The sequence below is a fragment of the Ornithorhynchus anatinus genome, chromosome 4, assembly GCF_004115215.2.
Source record: "Ornithorhynchus anatinus isolate Pmale09 chromosome 4, mOrnAna1.pri.v4, whole genome shotgun sequence".
In the NCBI taxonomy this organism is placed as follows: domain Eukaryota; kingdom Metazoa; phylum Chordata; class Mammalia; order Monotremata; family Ornithorhynchidae; genus Ornithorhynchus; species Ornithorhynchus anatinus.
The window spans coordinates 77,715,008-77,726,561 of NC_041731.1; the positions used below are offsets into that span (position 1 = coordinate 77,715,008).

At 46.3% G+C, this 11,554-nt stretch overlaps 1 non-coding gene across 1 annotated transcript; it reads left to right on the plus strand.

The window, feature by feature from the left end:
• Positions 1-11,195: 11,195 nt before the first annotated feature.
• On the plus strand, positions 11,196-11,333 carry LOC114811541. The gene has a single exon (XR_003759238.1). It is a non-coding gene; the product is annotated as a small nucleolar RNA SNORA7 (small nucleolar RNA).
• The last annotated feature ends 221 nt before the right edge of the window (positions 11,334-11,554 follow it).

Below are 11,554 nucleotides of genomic sequence, written 5' to 3' on the forward strand. Positions count from 1 at the left end.
TGGTTTTCTGTAATTCCACAGCCACCAAAACAGCTAAGCAATAAAACGTCAAGAAAATTAGAAACTCACCCCTGCACAGGCCACCCTCATGAATTCATTCAATCATATTTATTGAGCAAAGCACTGTACTAAGCACTTGGGAGAGTACAATATAACAGGAATGTGTTAATATGTGTTGTTACAATTCAGTAATAATAATAATGACGTGAATGTGTTACAATATAATAGGAATGTGTTGGTAGACACATTCCTGCCCACGACGAGAATCTGTTCATTTATGTTCACTGGGGGTAGGTAACGTTTCTACCAACTCTGCTGCATTGTGCTCTCCCTAGCACTTAGTACAGTGCTCTGCACCCAGTAAGTGCACGATTAATATCATCGATAATGGGGATTCACAAGGGGGAAAGGAGAACTGAATCATGTCTCTCCACCTCTCTAGGTCTCAAACTAAATCCCAGCCTGGGAATTTGCGATTTATTTGTGTTTATCAAGCATAATTTCCTGTTTGGAAAAACAAAATGATTTATAAAGGACTTTAGAGATGGGTCTCAAGAGGCTTTTCAAACTTCCAGCTGCTCCGCCCAAACCACAGTGAAGTCAAGTCACTGTTTCCTTACAAATTCAGAATCAAGGGCTTAGAAACCAAAGGGAAAGTTGAGAAGCAGCATGGCCTAGTAGATAGAGCACCAGGCTGGGAGTCAGAAGGTCATTCATTCTAATCCCAGCTCCACCGCTGGTCTGTTGTGTGACCTTGGACGAGTCACTTTGCTTATTTGGGCCTCAGTTTCCTCCTCTGTAAAATGGGGATGAAGACTGTGACCCCCATGTGGGACAGGGACTGTGTCCAACCTAATTATCTTGTATCTACCCCAGTGTCTAGTATAGTGCCTGGCACTGAGTAAATGTTTAACAAGCACCTTTGGGGGAAAAAAAAAGTTTTAAGGTTGGAGCAAATCCTGAGCAAGGGAAAAAATAGTTCATCACAACTGATGACACCAAAAAACATTCACGTTTGTCAGGTAATTACCTTAGCTCAGCGGAAAGAGCCTGGGCTTCGGAGTCAGAGGTCATGGGTTCGACTCCCAGCCCTGCCACTTAGTTGTGTGACTGTGGGCAAGTCACTTAACTTGTTCATCCCAAGCGCTTAGTACAGTGCTCTGCACATAGTAAGCGCTCAATAAATACTAATGAATGAATGAATGAACTTCTCTGTGCCTCAGTTACCTCATCTGTAAAATGGGGATTAACTGTAAGCCTCACGTGGGACAACCTGATTACCCTGTATCTCCCTCAGCGTTTAGAACAGTGCTCTGCACATAGTAAGCGCTTAACAAATACCAACATCATTATTATTATTATTATTACTGACAAAGGCAGCTTGAGAGCTTGAGGATGGCTCAGGGCCATTTGTTACTATTACTGGGCATGGAAACCTGACCGTGTGTTCCTTAGGTGGTGACATTATGGGTAGAGTTGAAATCTGATTTTGGAATAAAGGAACCAAAGATTTTTCTCCCCCATGGGGTGATTCCTCTGATGCTGGACCTTCTGAGGACTGAAGTTGGACTGTGGCACGTGGGTAACACGTCTCTGACATGGACCTCTCCAAGGTACGTGCGAGAAACAGTGTGGCCCAGTTGAAGGAACACGCACTTGGGAATCAGAGGCCCCGGGTTCTAATCCCAGCTCCTCCACTTAATAATAATAATGATAATAATGATTATGGTATTTGTTAAGCGCTTACTATGTGCCAAGCACTGTTCTAAGCGCTGGGGTAGTTACAAGGTAATCAGGTTGTCCCACGTGGGGCTCACGGTCTTAATCCCCATTTTACAGATGAGGTAACAGGCACAGAGAAGTAAAGTGACTTGCCCAAAGTCACACAGCAGGCAAGTGACGGAGCCGGAATTAGAACCCACTACCTCTGACTCCCAAGCCCGTTCTCTTTCCACTAAGCCACACTGCTTCTCCACTTACCTGCTGCTGTGTGATCTTAGGCGAGGCGCTTTACTTCTCTGTGCCTCAGTTCCCTTGTCTGTAATATGGGGATTCAGTATCCGTTCCAATAATAGTAACAATTAGGGTATTTATTAAGCACTTACTATGTGCCAGACATTGTACTAAACACTAGGGTAGATACAAACAAATCAGCTTGGACATCGTCTCAATCCCCATTTTACAGATGAGGTAACTGAGGCACAGAGAAGTGAAATGACTTGCCCAAGGTCACACAGGAGGCAAATGATAGAGCCGGGATTAGAACCCAGGTCCTTTCGACACACCCATGGTCTTTCCACTAGGACGCTTTAATGTTGTTTTTTTTTAATGATATCTGTTAAGCATTTACTATGTACCAAGTGCTGTACTGAGTGCTGGGTGATCAGATTGGACACAGTCCATGTCCCAAATGGGGCTCACAGTCTTCATCCCCATTTTACAGATCAGGTAACAGAGGCCCAGAGAAGTAAAATGACTTGCCCCAAGGTCATACAGCAGTTAAGTGGCAGAGCCAGGATTAAAACCCAGGTCCTTCCGACTCTCAGGCCCGGGCTCTATCCATTAAGGCACCCTGCTCCTCTCTTTTCCATGCCATTCTCCCTCCTACTTCTTCCACGAACCCCCTGTGGGACCCTTTTTCCACCCCGGTGCTCAGTACAGCGCTCAGCATATAGTAAGTGCTTACTAAATACCACAATTATGATGATGATTGTTAATTCTCCTCCATCTACCTTCAGGCCCCGCCGTCCCCGCCGATGTCTCTGGGGCTGGCTCACTTCCCTCTTCAACCTGGCAGACCCAGACGGGACACGGTTCCTGAAAACCCCCTAGAAGCAGGGAAGCAGAGCAGCGGGGTCTGAGGGAAGGCATCGGCTGAAAAAATAGCTGTGGCACCGGCTAACTTTGGCTTTTGCAAAATATTGACTGTTCCAAAAAGTTATAACATTATAGCCGGCCCAGGGCCTGCAGCCGATCCAGCTATCCCCTTTGATCCGCTGCCTATAATGGAGCACATTTCAACCAGAGCAAGGGGAAACAGCCAGTCTTCTCGAGAGCGGGACTCAGAGCTGTGCTCTAGAGCCAGAAGGAAGTGGACATCTGAGAAGTTTAGAGAAACTGCATGGCCAAGTGGAAAGAGAAGCAGCACGGGCTTGGGAGTCAGAGGACAAGGGTTCTGATCCTGCCTCCGCCACTTGCCTGCTGGGTGACTTTGGGCAACTCACTTCCCTGTGCCTCGTTACTTCATCTGGAAAATGGCAATTAAGACTGTGAGCCCCATGTGGGACAAGAACTGTGTCCAACCTGATGACCTTGTGTCTATACCAGTGCTTAGAATAGCGCTTGGCCTATAAGAAGTGCTTTACAAATATAATTATCATTAAGAACACTGGCCTGGGAGTCAGAGCATGTGGGTTCTAACCCCGGCCGGCTCTGCCACTTGGAACACTCACCTAACGTCTCTGGGCCTCAGTTTCCTCCTCTTTAGAATGGGAATTCAATCTCTATTCTCCCTCCAACTCCACTGCGAACCCCACGTGGGAGAGGGACTGTGTCCAACGTGCTGGCTTACCTTGTATTCATTCATTCATTCATTCAATAGTATTTATTGAGCGCTTACTATGTGCAGAGCACTGTACTAAGCGCTTGGAATGGACAGATCGGCAACAGACAGAGACGGTCCCTGCCCTTTGACGGGCTCACGGTCTAATCGGGGGAGACGGGCAGACGAGAACGATGGCGATAAATAGAGTCGAGGGGAAGAACATCTCATAAAAACAATGGCAAATAAATAGAATCAGGGTGATGTACATCTCATTAAACAAAATAAATAGGCTGATGAAGATATATACGGCTGAGCGGACGAGTACAGTGCCGAGGGGGTGGGACCGGAGGGGGGAGGAGGAGAGGGAAAGGGGGGAGAAGAGGGTTTAGCTGCGGAGAGGTGAAGGGGGGAGGGGTAGAGGGAGCAGAGGGAAAAAGAGGGGAGCTGACAGCGGCTGAGAGGTGACAAGGAGAAAACGGGAAGACCCCACTGATTCCGTCAACTCGAGAAGGCACCACGGCTCAGAATTGACAATGAAAACGCTTTGAAAGAGACCGAGACAGTAGAAGACGGCTCTAAAGGCTGAGAGGTGATTACTTACTGCTTGGACTCGTGGTGACAAACCTCCAGTGTTGGATCATTGTAAATAAAAGCAGCCTTCAAGTCATTGACTCTCACTCTCTATCCCGGTGCTTAGAACAGGGTTTTAAACCTAGTAAGGGTTTAACAAATACCATAAATACAAAAAGACAAACTGTAGACCTAAGTGCTGTACCATAATTAAAAATCATACATGAACATCTGCATGTCTTCTTGGGTATGTACATCGAGAGTGAGGTTGTCAGCATAGAGCAGTTCCCAAACCATTGTCCCAGAGACCTGATTTTGTGTGTGTGTGTGGCATTTAAGTGTTTACTATGTGCCGGGGTAGAGAAAAGCAAATCAGGTTGGACACGGTCCCTGTCCCACATGGGGCTCTCAGTCTTCATCCCCATTTTCAGATGGGGAACTGAGGCCAGAGAAGTGAAGTCACCTGCCCAAAGTCACACAGCAGACAAGCGGCAGAGCTGGGATTAGAACCCAGGTCCCTGGGACTTCCTGGTCCCTCTATCTCCCAGGCCCGTGCTCTATCCACTAGGCAACACTGCTTCTTAAAGATGTTCTCAGCCCGCTGAGCCTGAACAGTTTGTCCATGGTTTTAGAAGGGTATTTGGATTCTGTTCATACGTGGAAGCAGAGAATAGGTGGAACAAGCCTTTATCAATCACACAGCCCTGCTTCGTGCCACTTGTCCTGCGGGGAAGGGGGATCCAGGTCCTCTTCAGCTCTGACTCAAACCAAACATGCCATTCTAGGGTACCTACTACGATGCTTGGCCAGTTTCTCAGGACAAGCCAAATTAGCCAGAGCCGCCTTCCTTTGATGTTCTCATGAGGTCAGTGCACAAAGCCGAATGCTCTTGGTGTTGCTTGCTGCCATTTTCTGTTGTGCGGCAGAGAACTCGTTGTGAGCAAGGAAAGTGTCTACTAATTCTGTTGTATTGTACTGTCTCAACTGCTTAATACAGTGCTCTGCACACAGTAAGCACTCAAATATCATCACTGAAGGCACAAGAGGCCTACCCTAAGCCCTCATTTTCTCTTCTCCCACCCCCTTCGGCAACACCTTGATTTACTCCCTTTATTTACCCCTCCCTCAGCCCCACAGCACTTATGTACATACCCATAATTTATTTATATTAATGTGTCTCCCCGTCTAGATGGTAAGCTTGCTGAGGGCAGGGAGCTTATCTGTTGTAACTCTGTATTGTAATCTCCCAAGCCCTTAGTACACTGCCTTGCACACAGTAAGTGCTCAATAAGTACTACTGATTGATTGCTATTGTTCTCGTCTGTCCGTCTCCCCCGATTAGACCGTAAGCCCGTCAAAGGGCAGGGACCGTCTCTATCTGTTACCGATTTGTCCATTCCAAGCGCTTAGTACAGTGCTCTGCACCTAGTAAGCGCTCAATAAATACTATTGAATGAATGATTGAGCACATCAGCTGTCAGCATTTAGGACAGTGCCTTGCACACAGTAAGCACATAACATACCATAATTATTGTTATTATTATTATTATTACTCCGTTTCAGTCTAAAGTCACATTACAATTCAGGCAGTGTCCAGGTGGTGGTACCCTTCAGCTAGCCATCCAGCTGGCTTTCATTTATTTTTTATGGTATTTGTTTTTCATTCATTCAGTCGTATTTATTGAGCGCTTACTGTGCGCACAGCTCTGTACTAAGCTCATGGAAAGTACAATTCAGCAGCAACGGGCTCTCAGTCTAGAAGACACGGTTCTTGAGAAATTGGGTGGGACACGGTCCAAGTCCCACAGAGGGCTCACAGTCTTAATCCCCATTTTACAGAGGTGGTAATTGAGGCACAGCAAAGTGAAGTGACTTGCCCGAGGTCACACAGCAGACAACTAGCAGAGCTGGGACTAGAACCCAGGTCCTTCAGACTCCCAGGCCTGCGCTCTATCCGCTAGGCCACGGTGCTCTCTAAGCACCACGTCAAGCGCTTACTATGTGCCAGGCACTATTCTAAGCGCTGGGGTGGATACGAGATAATCAGGTTGGACACGGTCCTTAGGATCTTGACCCCGATGTAAAACAGGGCAATGCCACAGTCGTGTTTTCGCTCTTGAAAACGGTGATTCTAACGGCATCGCTGAAGTTTCAAGCTGCCCTTCTTGGGAATGGCGACTTGCTCCCTTCCTCATGTAGCCTTCTGATATTCCATCAGATGGTGGTTTTCTTTGGTCTAGTCACTGGTTTTCTTTTTGTTACGGGTTCGTGTCACCAGATAAAATCTTTTCAGCTCCTGGCGGGCAGGGAGTGTGTGCTTCAACTCTAAAGAGTACCCTCCAAGTTTTTAGTATGCAAAAGTGCTCAATAAATAGCATTAATTGGTGAGCCAGTTTGGAGTTTAGTGAGGTGGACAGCGCTTTTTTAGGCCCTCACCTATTCAGGGGGAATCAAGCGTGGCATGGTGGAAAGAGGGCGGGCTTGGGAGTCAGAGGTCATGGGTTCTAATCCAGGCCCTGCCACCCGTCAGCTGTGTGACTTTGGGCAAGTCACTTATCTTCTCTGGGTCTCAATTCTCTCATCTGTAAAATGGAGATTAAGACTATGAGCCCCACGTGGGACAACCTGATTACCTTTAATCTACCCCAGTGCTTAGAACAGTGATTAAGCGCTTAACAAACACCATCATTACTATTATTATAACTTGTTTACAAATTTGCACTGTATGAAGCCCTGGGGTGGATTCAAGATAATTCATTTATTCAATAGTATTTATTCAGCACTTACTATGTGCAGAGCACTGTACTAAGCGCTTGTAATGTACAAGTCGGCAACAGAGAGAGACGGTCGCTGCCCATTGACGGGCTTACAGTCTAATCGGTCAGGCACAATCCCTATCCCATGTGGGCTTAGAGTCTGAGTAAGAGGGAGAAGAGATACTGAAACTGCATTTTACAGGTGAGGAAACTGAGGCACAGAGAAGTGAAATGACTTGCCAAATGTCACAGCTGGGAAGTAGCAGAGTCAGGTTTAAAATCCAGGTCTCTTGCCTTCCAGGCCTGCGCTCTCTCCACTAGACCTCACTGCTCTCTCTCTGACTTAGGGTAAAGTACCATTCTAGCTGCAGGGGAACAGTGTCGGGATAAAAATTCAAGCATCTGCTTGAGGTTTGTAACCGGCTTCAACCCCCAGATAAGCAAGTTTGCCAAAGGGAATGCAGACTAAACCATTTATCGGAACAGAAACCTATGTCATAACTTTCTGCCTGCCCTTCTGCAGATGGTTTGCTTGGCCCAGGGCAACTGCTCCCCAAAAATGCCCTGTGCTTCGCCCTTCAGTTTATCGCTCCGTAGTAGCGGTCTGCCCTGCCTGGCACCGCCCCGCCCAAGAGGGTGGGTTGAATCCGCGGCCGCGGTTCTCGATTGTGAAACGCTTGACGTTCTGCCGCGGACGGGCCGAGACGGGAGGTTTGGGCTGGCTGGGGCACGTTTCCTCCTCGTGGGAAGTTCCCTAGGGTGAGCTAAACTTCCAGCTGTTAACGTAGCCCGCCCAATTCTCAGCTGGAGATGAAACCGAAGCAGGATGGAAGCATGATGCTCATCATCTTGCCGATCAGAGAAGCAGGATGGCGGAGTGGATGGAGCACTGGCCTGGGATTCAGAAGATCATGGGTTTTAATTCCGACTCTGCCGCTTGCCTGCGGTGTGATCTGGGGCGAGTCACTTCACTCCTCTGTGCCTCAGTTACCTCCTCTGTAAAATGGGGATTGAGACTGTGATTGGAGTCAGAGGTCATGTGTTCGAATCCCGGCTTGGCCACTTGTCAGCTGTGTGACTTGGGGCAAGTCCCTTAACTTCTCGGTGCCTCAGTTACCTCATCTGGAAAATGGGGATTAAGACTGTGAGCCCCACGTGGGACAACCTGATTCCCCTGTGTCTACCCCAGCGCTTAGAACAGTGCTCGGCACATAATAAGCACTTAACAAGTACCAACATTATCTCTCTGTGGGACAAGGACTGTGTCCAACCCTATTTGCTTGTCTCCACCCCGATGCTTAATACAGTATCTGGCACATAGTAAGTGCTTAACAAATATCAAAATTATTATTACCATCAAATGAAGGGGAAAGGGAACAATATGAATGCAAGCCATAGAGACTGATATCATCAGCAAGAACTTCATCCATTCATGGTATTTATGCTTGTCTATGAGATTTGTATTATAAACGATTTATTTCTATTAATGTTTGTCTCCCTCTCTAGACTGGAAGCACACTGTGGGCAGGGAACGTGTCTACCAATTCCGTTGTTCTGTACTTTCCCAAGTGCTTAAAACAGTGCTCTGTTCACAGTAATCACTTAATACTCCTGATAGATTTGTTGAATGTCCCATGGGTGTTTCACACAAGCTGGGCCCAGACTAGAAATCCCATAAGGCCCTGAGACCCGATTCAATCATACTTATTTAACGCTTACTGTATGCAGAACACTGTACTAAGCTGATTAACTTGAATCTACCCAGTTCTTAGTAGTGCCAGGCACATAGTAAGCACTTAAATACCACTATCTTTTTTTTTTTACAATATAAAACAGTTAGTAGACACATTCCCTGCCCGCAGCATTCAGACAAACCTTCAAAAATAACCTGAACTGCCTAAAGTATATCTGAAAACGTACTTTTCAAACCAAACTTCAGGGATGTTTTATTATAATTATTACTGTTAATCATCAATGGTATTTACTGAGCACTTACTATGTGCAGAGGACCATTCTAATCACTTGGGAGACTACAAGGCAACAGAATTAGCAGACATGTTCCCTTTCCATAATGAGTTTACTGTCTAGTGAGGGAGACAGATAATTATATATTATAAAATCTTTTTTTATATTATTTAAAGATATGTTCACAAGTGCTGTGGGGTTGGGGAGACTATCACATGTCCAAAGATCATGGATCTAAGTCTCATTATAATAATAATCATTATTATCCTTATTAAAAATGATTACTATTATGATTCACCAAAGACAGCTTCCAAGGCACAACATGTTGTCCACATTATAGGCTGTGGTCACATGAGTTCTGCCCATCAACATACTTTTGCATGCATTTTGTAATGTGCTGCAGTCCTCTAGACTGTGATCTCATTGTGGGCAGGAATGCGTCTGTTTGTTGTTCTATTGTATTCTCCCACGTGCTTAGTAAGCAGCGTGGCTCAGTGGAAAGAGCACAGGCTTTGGAGTCAGAGGTCATGGGTTCGAATCCCGGCTCGGCCACTTGTCAGCTGTGTGACTTGGGGCAAGTCCCTTAACTTCTCGGTGCCTCAGTTACCTCATCTGGAAAATGGGGATTAAGACCCACGTGGGACAACCTGATTCCCCTTTGTCTACCCCAGCGCTTAGAACAGTGCTCGGCACATAGTAAGCACTTAACAAATACCAACATTATTATTACAGTCCTTTGCCCACAGTAATCACTCAAAGATGACAATGAATGAATGAACTCCTACCCACCTACCTGCTTACTCATTGCTCTCTTGGCCCCAGTGGGTACATGGTTAGAAGGGAAGACTAATAATAATAATAATAACAATAACAGTGGTATTTATTAAGTGCTTACTGCAAGCCAAGCACCATTCTAAGAGCTGGGGTAGATCCAAAGTAATCGGTTCGACACAGTCCCTGTCCCGCATGGGGCTCACAGTCTTAATCCCCATTTTCAGATGAGGTAACAGGCACAGAGAAGTGAAGTGACTTCGCCCAGGCCACACGGCAGACAAGAGGCAGAGTCAGGATTAGAACTCATGACCTTCTGACACCCAGACCCATCCTCTATCTACTACACCATGCCGCTCCTCTGCACAAGCCTCTGATGCCCGAATCATTAATCAGTGGTATTTACTGAGCACCTACTGTGGACAGAGCTCTGTACTAAGCGCTTGAGAGAGTACAATGCAACATAGAAGATGCGTCCCCTTCCTACATGGAGTATTCGGTCTAGAGAGGGAGGCGGCCTTGCACATAGTGATTAACAAATACCACCATTATAAATAAATTACGGATATGTACATAAGTGCGGTGCGGTTAAAGGTGGAGTAAATATCAATCTCACAGCTTCACGTCAGAATCCGTCATCATGATTATTTCCAACACCTGTTTAGCACTTACTCTGTGCAGAGAATGGTACTCGACCTCGGCAGAGTTACGAGGACTTTGAATCAAACGCTGTGGCTTCTTCACAAGAGGCTCCCAATCTGAAAAGGGAGAACCGGTAAGGAATATTCTGGGAATGAGCTAACTGGGAAAATTCAGGAGGCTATTCTCGATCGATCCTCCCATCTTCCCGATCCTTAGGAACACATGGCAATTATGTAATCATTGGTGTATTTATTCCACTTTTTTATTCACTTATTCCCCCACTTTATCAGGTTCTGGCTGTTTTCCTATTATAAGCTCCTCAAGGATAAGAGCCTGATTTGCTACTTTCATTGTATGCTCCCAAGAACCTAATATAATGTTCTCCACACAGTAGGGAACATATAAATGAGATCAAGGTTGTCCACCTTAAATCTAAGGTGATACAGTTTGTTTCATTACTAAGATTATGAGAGTGATCCCTGTGTCTAAACCAGAATTTTCTCTTCTGGTCATTTAAGGATGCGGTGGATCATGTTCTTATTATGAGGAGGCTGGGAGGATTTGCGCAGCCAGTTTTTTAATTTATGGTCTTGGAAGTTACTGCCCGAATTCTGTAATATCTCTTCCTGTGGATTTATTTAGGTGTCTCTTCTGGACACTCATTTCAGATCTGCTTTGCGTGTCTGCCAATTTTCACAGAATGCAGTGGGTGGTTTTAGCACTCTCACAACAAGAGATTAAAAACAGAGCTCCACCAGAAAACGCTCGGTGTCTCCTGCCCAAAAGCTTCACAAAGCCCCATCTAGCAAATCCCCGTCTCAGAACCACCCTTTGAAAAAGCACTCAACGCCTTAATCAACCAAGCCATCGATGGATGGCATTTATTGAGGGCTTACCGTGTGCAGTAAGCCTGGGAGAATACAATAGAATTGACTTCCACCTGGTTCCCCGTCTCAGGATCGTACCTGGAGAGTTTCCAGTACTCTACCAGTCTCGGCTATGGGAGGGAGAGTCAAGCAGAGCCATGCCCATTCCATTCCTAGCTTGGGCAGTGGCTAGCGAGCGGAAGGCAATCTGCTACAAGTCAAAACATCCCTGTGCCGGGCAGCAGCGGCACGGGAGAGAGTCGAGGGCGGAGACCCAGGTTGACTGCCCAGAAAAAGCCAGTGTTAAACCGCTTCCATATTTTGATCAAGAAAACTCTACGGATACACTGCCAGAATGACCGCAGATGGAGAACGAGACATACTGGAAGAGATGTGCGCATGAAGTCCCTACGGGTCGGAAATGACTCGACTGCATAAGG